The 8,225-nt window shown below is 37.4% G+C and overlaps 1 long non-coding RNA gene across 1 annotated transcript in view; it reads right to left on the reverse strand.

Moving 5' to 3' along the window:
* Positions 1 to 1,606: 1,606 nt before the first annotated feature.
* Positions 1,607 to 8,225, reverse strand: part of LOC145721829 (uncharacterized) — a 15,179-nt gene continuing 8,560 nt past the window's right edge. The window contains exon 2 of the long non-coding RNA XR_014145754.1: positions 1,607 to 3,952. This is a non-coding gene — a long non-coding RNA (uncharacterized LOC145721829). The remainder of the gene's footprint in view (positions 3,953 to 8,225) is intronic.

Here is an 8,225-nt window from a genome sequence, read left to right on the forward strand (position 1 = left end):
TGAGAGAGAGCCAGCACATGAGAGGGGGGAGGGTCAGAGGGAGAAGCAGACTCCCCGCCGAGCAGGGAGCCTGATGCGGGACTCGATCCCGGGACTCCAGGATCATGACCTGAGCTGAAGGCAGTGGCTTAACCAACTGAGCCACCCAGGGGCCCGAAAGAGTAAGTTTTTAAAATTAAAATATTAGAAAGGAGAGACTGGCCCTATCATATATTAAAGCAAATTAAATCTGTGTTAACACTGCTACACAATTATATAAGCAATCAATACCTTTAAACAGATAATTATTGAGTATAACCAATACCAGAAGGTCATTTAAATTAAATCCACTTAAATCAGGGACCAGATTTTCATCATAAATAGTTTTACTAAAACTTTGACTTGAAATTTTTTGCTAAAATTATAAAAATAAACAAATTTCCTATGTAATGAAGTTAAATATTTTAACTCTTAGAAATAATTTTTTGGCATTTTTTCTTGACAAAATTATTTGAAACATGAAATGATAGTTTTCATTTCATGTTTGATTTCTACTCCTTAATTGAATCATTTTCAAAAATATCCTAGACTTCATTTTTGTAAGGGTTTCTCTCTAATCAGATCATTCTTTAATAAACTTCTTGTGTCATTGCCCTTTTGGCCTTAGCTTCTGCCCTTTAATTGCTAACGGGACTGACACATTCTGTAGCTATGTTCACGATTTGAATAGTTCTCCATCATGTTTATCAATGTCATGAAATCCTACGTATTTTGTGAGATTTGCCAGTTCACTTTGTAATGGATTTTCATTGCACTTGCATTGTATTTTAGAATGCAAGACACTGGCAAATACAGGCGTGAACATAGATGATACTGTGAAGTAGAGAAAGATATTAGAGGAGGCCCAGGCTTTTTCTAAGAGTATTTTATGTTATGATTCAACACCAATAACAGATTACATGGTCAATAAATACTTGAATTATGAGGGCACTTTGGTATATAAGAATTCAGTGTATGGGGGTGCCTGGGTGGCTCAGTCATTAAGCGTCTGCCTTCGGCTCAGGTCATGATCCCAGGGTCCTGGGATCAAGTCCCACATCGGGCTCCCTGCTAGGCGGGGAGACTGCTTCTCCCTCTCCCACTCCCCCTGCTTGTGTTCCCTCTCTCGCTGTCTCTTCTCTGTCAAATAAATCAATAAAATCTTAAAAAAAAAAAAAAAAGAATTCGGTGTATGGTAAAGGTGGCTTTATTTTATTTTATTTTTTTAATTTTTAAGGTGATTTTAAATATGAGCAGGGAGGGCGCCTGGGTGGCTCAGTCGGTTAAGCGACTGCCTTCGGCTCAGGTCATGATCCCGGAGTCCTGGGATCGAGTTCCGCGTCGGGCTCCCCGCTCTGCAGGGAGCCTGCTTCTCCCTCTCCCACTCCCCCTGCTTGTGTTCCCTCTCTCGCTGTGTCTCTCTGTCAAATAAATAATAAAAATAAAATCTTTAAATATGAGCAGGGAAAGTGGATCATTCTCTAAAAGTTAAAAAAAAAAAAGAAAAAGTTAGAGCCATAATGTAACTAATGCTGGGGCCTTTGGCTCCTGCAACTATGTCTCCTTTGAAGAGGCAGAGACCCTTGGCTTGTAGTAACTTAGAAGATTTTAATGACCAGATACTTCCACACTGTGGGAGTCACTCAGTTTCCTTAGCCTAACTTGGCTGAGAGAAGGTATCTTTCACAAAGATTTCATATGTCCCAATAACACAACCAGTGTTGAGTTGTCTTCTTGAAGTTCAGTATCCGCTCCTTATCTTGCCAAGGTCCAGGACAAAAGGGCAGGAAGATGGTTTCCTGATGCTTATTTTGTTCAGTCATAGTTGCGCTTCTCTACATCATCACCGGGCATCTGTTTTCTAAAACCTTCGCAACGTATCAGTGGAGAAGGGAATTTTATCAGAGGAACATGAGTAGCAGAGCTGTTCTGAAACAGGGGTAGGCCACAGATGGGTTCCAGATGTGCTAATGTGCCCTTCGAGTGGTGGGGCTCAGGGCCTCCTTAACTCTGGCAGTTGTTACGTAGCCTCCGCTGTTAAACCGTGCCCTATGCAATGATTTTCCTTTTCTTTCTATGCCACGAATACACGTTTGGGGAGTACTGTTCTAAGCAATTAGCTGCAAACAATGGGAACATGAATAATATCATTATGCAAAGAATCATTTGGTTTAGGGAAAAAAAATAGATTGTAGCAGAGAATGGATGAGGGGGCGGGTTAGACTTTTTCCTGAACCTCTGAATTCACTCCAGGTCTATTTTCACATTAGACCGTATCATCAGTTTACATTTGTATCAGCCTTTTGCAGTTTTTACCTGTTCCTGGTCCTTTACACATACCCAGATACATTCCAGGAGGAATAAAGAGTTGAGTATAAATAGTCATACAATAATTGAAAGAAAACATTTGGTATAGGGTTTAACACAGAAACAAATCAGAAAAAAATGCTACATGTGGTTGTATTAAAACAAAAAAATCAAGTACATCTAAAAATGTTAAGAATTTAAAAACAAGCAAATGGAAAGATACTAGCAGTAACAGCATATATGATTTGCAGTAATATTCTACAAATAAAAATCATTCTAACCTAAAAGACTAAAATCTCAATAGAAAATAGCCAAATGACATCAGGAGATGATCCACAAATGAAGAGCTGCAAATGACCAATAAATATATGAAACATTCAGCCACAGATGTAAATGCAGATTGATTAACAACTGAGAGAGCTACATAAGAAATTAGACAGATTTTATTTTAGTTCAGGGGAAATCGGCCCCTTACATAAATTCCGGTAGTTGTGTAAAGTGATGAGCATTTTTATAGGTCAATTTGGCAATACATTTAAAAAAATGTTTTAATCTTTATACCCTTTGACCTTATGTTTTAATTTAGGAGTTTATTCTGAAGAAATGATCAGAAATGACATGAAGAGATATGAAAATGATATTCATTACAGCTTTATACTCTGATGAAAATGAGAAACAATTCTACAAAAATGAGAATGGATTATGGATTATCATATGATGGAATCATGGGCAATCATTAAAATGTCTTTGGAGAATAAGGTATGGAAAATATTGTCTGTGTGCTGCATAAATTGCATGTACATTATTTCAAATACACTATATTTCATCTCATATACTCTTAATTGGATGAGGCATCGTTTTCTCTGGCACTAAGAAAGAAAACAACAACAAAAATAACACCCAAGATATGAATTCTGATAAAAGACCCTGGCATAAAGCTAGGCACAGTCAGGATGAATGAGAACTAGACTTGTCTCTGGAAAGGAATAGCAAAGAAACCAGTTGGTCCTCATTCAGAGTGTGATTCTAATTCCTGCCACCAACCACCATGATCCAGAAAGCTTCAAGCAAAGAGAAAATAGAGTGTTCCCAGTTGGTAGTTACCCCAGGTAGAAGCAAACCTAAGTCCCCTGGCAGAAATTGGACTTCATGCAGATAGATAGTAATTTTTTTCCTTTTGTAACTTTTTCAGTGACTTTTTAAAGACCCCGTTGATTCTAAAATGAATTTCTATAATAGAATTGTTAGAAATGAAAAATTGTGTCTAGAGTGGAAGGAGCATACTATATATATGCAATTGGAGGGAAGTACTCTGAAATTTAGCAGTGAAGTCCAATCTGTTGGATTACATATGTATTTTACAAAACTTCTCCATGAACATTCATTACATATATTTAAATGTTTACCTTAATTAGGATTCCCATAATTATTTTTAGTCCATTTTCTTAATTTGGTCTCCTCTGTTAGTATATTTTGAATCATTACCAACCTTTGGCAGTGAAGCTCAGGCATTTTAGACTTTTTATAATTTCAGCACTTTGGAAAAGAGCTATGTTTATTTTGGCTGCAGACCTGTGGGTTGTTACTGTTAGCAGGTATATGAAAAGTCTTCCAAAACACTGGATCCCTGCATTGAAAGAGAAAAAAAGAAAAAAGGAGGAGTGTTTAACAGCACAGTCTCTGGAGTGAGACCCAGGCTCAAATTTCAGCTTTGATACATACTAGTTGTATGACTTTAGGCAAGTTATTTAAGTAGTCTAAGACTCAGTTTCCTCATTTTTAAAAATGATAATTGTATAGTCAAGAGAATGAAATGAAATAATGTAAAATGCCCATCATATAATATCATTTCTAAATCAAAGGTTTGTGGGACCAACTGCTTGAAAATGTGATTTATTTTTAACATCCCTTTGCTCTTCTTCATTGTAGTCACTCTTAACAATGATCATGCATAAGACAGACCTTTGAAAATTCATAAACTCTTCAGCGCTTCCCTTTTTAAATGACAAATTCCCTATCCGCAAATAGAAAAAGGGGGTGCTCTCCTGATTAGCATAACCTTGATGCAGAAAAGGAAAATTTATAGGCCAGCCTCACTGAACAAAGATGCAAAAATCCTCAAACTAAAGTGGCCAGCAAACCAAATCCTGCAACACACAAGTAAGAATTATACATCATGACCATGTTGGATTTATTCCAGGAATGTAGGACTGGTTTGACATTAGAAAATCAATATAATTTGTCACAATAGAATAAATGAAATAAATATGATCATCTCATTTAGATGCAGTAAACCATCTAATAAAATTCAAATTCCATATGCCTTTTTGTAAAAAAAGTAATTCTTAGCAAACTAGAAGGGAACTTCTTAAATCTCATAAAAAATATTTACCAAAAACCTAAAATAAACATATTAATGGTAAATTCTCTGTTCTGTCCTTATTGGGTACAGTTTTGAAACCTAAGTTTTGACTTCTTCCTTTATTTCTAAAATAGGTTATTGTTGTTCTTCACTATTAACTATTTTTGTTCTTTTGAAACTAATGTATTCTCCCATTTTATCTTACTTTGAAATGATAGACCTTGTTAGTCTTTCAACTCTGCTACATTATGCATTTTATTGTTAGTTTTTCCCAACTCTTGTGTCCCAGAATTCTTCCTTTTTATGCTCAGCGCTTCTGCTTTCAAAAGGCAGAAAATCTAAATGTAAATTTATTTTCCTCAGTGTGAATAACATTGAGATTTAGATCTCAGCTATGACAGTGTTCTAGAATCATCATCATTGGAACTGTGGTAGTGTCGGTCATTAGAGTTGTGTCAGCTTCTGACTGGAATGGATCAGTTGTATTTCACCACTGTTGTCTACAGTCAGTCCTGTGTTATTAAAATGTTCCTTACTATGACGCTAAACATAAAGGCCGGTATAATCTTTTGCCTATAGGAGTCTCAGAGGTTAATTTTATGTGGTATACGTCTGGTAACAGTGAAGCTCTGTTTTATGGTGTACATCCTTGGAAGATACCAGGAGCCGCAGAGATGAGTGGAGAGCAGACAGCGAATGAGCTGGAGCGACTGCTTCTGTGAGCAGTCCTGTGGGTTGAATCCTCTCCTCACATTGGAGGAGCTAGCCACGAGCCTTGTAGGTATACTCATTCTGTTATTCATCATTGTAAATTATACATAGTTTCACATTTAAATAAACCACATTTTCAAAAATTACAGAATTACCATTTTCATTTTCCATTATGCTTTAATAACATGGAAAAAATCAAAATTGCCTTTCTTGGTTTTCCTCAAGGGTAGTTGAATATACTTAAAATACTGTTTCGTTATAAGACAGAGCCTTATCATATTTGGAGATTGGTGGAGTAAATATTGCCCCATGTAATTGATATGTTTAAAGAAGTAGGCTATTTTCATTATGTTCAGAAAAAAATATGTACTTATAATACAGTATATCATATTCTAGTATTAGATTGGTACAGAAAATGCCTGTTTACCTGGAGTAATTTTTAAAGATATGTCTTAAATAAATTTAGTTATTTCAATGTTACCCAAGAGTTATAATCTGATTTTAAAATAACCAATTTTCAAAGAATATAATAAAATATTCACAGTGCTAAAACTCTGGGGAGCTTAATTTAATCATTGATGACTCAGGAAGCAAGTCAGAATCTTGCAGTGCCTCATTTCATAATGAACCTCACTTAATGAATAGGGTAAAGTGAAAATTCTAGTTATTTGAATTTCCTGACTATTTGGATTATGAGTAAACATATATATTTTGTAAGTCATGAAAGCTGTGTTATATACGCCTTCATGCATTTTTCTATAATCCTGTCTACCCCTGTTATGGGCTTTTTAGAAAAGAGAGGTTGAAACTTACTCTCCTTGATTGGAAAGTAGACATGAAAAATTACTCTGGTTACTTAACCTGAATTTCTCAAAGAAGGACATGTGGACCACCTCTCTTAGAATCATCTGGGATGGGGCGCCTGGGTGGCTCAGTCACTGAGCATCTGCCTTAGGCTCAGGTCACGATCCCAGGGTCCTGGGATCAAGCCCCACATCGGGCTCCCTGCTCCACGGGAAGCCTGCTTCTCCCCCTTCCACTTCCCCTGCTTGTGTTCCTGCTCTTGCTATCTCTGTCTCTGTCAAATAAATAAATAAGATCTTTTCATATGGGGTTCTTGTTAGAAATGCAGATTCCTGAATCCTTCACCAAACCTGCTGAAACACTGTATCTGGAAAAGATCCCAGGATAGTAACAGGCTCTCCAGGTAGTTCTGACAAAAGTTTGAGACTCATTGCCAGATGGCTTCTGGATCTCAGATCTTAACCTAGGGTAGGCAGCACCTAAATCATTCCTCCCGTGGATGTTGATACAGGAAAAAAGTGACAAAGATTGAAATGGGTGTGCTACTTCCCATGGAGTATGAGAACAGGAAATATGTTCTGCCGTCAGACCAAAGGAATTTTAGAGGCAAAGCTGGAAATAGTTCAGAGCTGTTTCAGTCATATTTATAACATCATTGCTTACTTAAGGTATAGATTTCTTGATGTGTTTTTCTTTATTGATGTGAAGTAACACAAAGTTAGCTGAGCATCATTTGATTCATTTGGAAAATGTTTTTATTGTTATAATGCTTTGCTTTTTACTCCCAAGCACTATAGTAAATGTCTCTTTGGGGTTTCTTTGCACTGAATATTTTGAGTTTTCAGAGCTTTGGTTGTGATATAATTACATATTTTCATTAATGCAAGCCAATTTTACTTGTAGTTCTAGTTGTAACTGGGCTTACTACTGGGAGCAGAATATAATGGTTTTTAGAAGAAACTTTTTCTTTTTTTCATTTTATGCCATTGTGGAAAGATAAGCGGATGATAGTTTTATTTGGCCCATTTGTTTTTCCTATGAGAGTTGAAACATGTATAAATTCACCACCTCCCTCCTTCCCCCTTCAACAATACCCTTTCCATCCTCCCACCCCCATTTGAAGGGTCAGTCAACAGCGCTTATTTATTAAGCACTCATTACACTATGGGAAGGTGCAAACGAAGACTCTACTGCCCTTTTCAATATTCTGTTACTGTTGAGAATTCAGTCAGTATCCAAGTCTTGCCCCATAGCTCTACTACCCCAAAGTTTGCAAAACTCACTTTTGCTCAAGGGCAGCTTTCACTAAGCCACAGGTCAATCATGAAGGCTGGCCTTACTTTTCCCTCTACCTGCCTTCTCCAAAATTCTCCCCAGCCTTGTGTGCTGTGGGCCTTCTGGTTTTACTGTGGGCTGTTCTTGAAATATTGTTGATCATCAGTTCTGAATCCTAGTCTGTCCCTATGTTTATTAGAGGAATGGGTTGAAACCAGACTGCTTTCTCCTTGCTATCTGGACCTTTTAGCCTCCACAAATGAGACACCAGCACCTGGGGAAGATAATTTCAGACAGAATCACAAAGTAGGAGAGATATGGGTTAAAGCTCTGTAGCACTACTTTGGGTTTTCACTTGCATCACCCAGGGGATAAGACCTTAAGGGTTGGAAGCTTTTAGAGAAAGTCACCTTCCTGAATGCTCCTGCCTGCCCTGCTTTCAGGTTTGTATTACCACCTCAAAAAGATTTCCTTCTTTGAATCTTCCAACTGCCCCTATTCCTCCACTGAAAGGGACGTCCTTGTCTGAACCTTTCTTCCTTCCCACCGCTACCATACACTGTGCAGTCAAGGAAGGCCACAGATTTGGGCTGTGTAGAGAAAAAACTACCTGCCTAGTCTCACACGTGTCTGTGCACGTGTATGCACATACGTAGGTGGGGCGGTGGTAGACAAACTGACTATGGGTCCTCCAATTCATGTTTGTGTTTTTTTTTTTTTTTTAAGATTTTATTTGAGACAGGAGAGA

The sequence above is a fragment of the Leptonychotes weddellii genome, chromosome 5 (genome assembly GCF_054177405.1).
Source record: "Leptonychotes weddellii isolate Sample4059 chromosome 5, ASM5417740v2, whole genome shotgun sequence".
Lineage (NCBI taxonomy): Eukaryota > Metazoa > Chordata > Mammalia > Carnivora > Phocidae > Leptonychotes > Leptonychotes weddellii.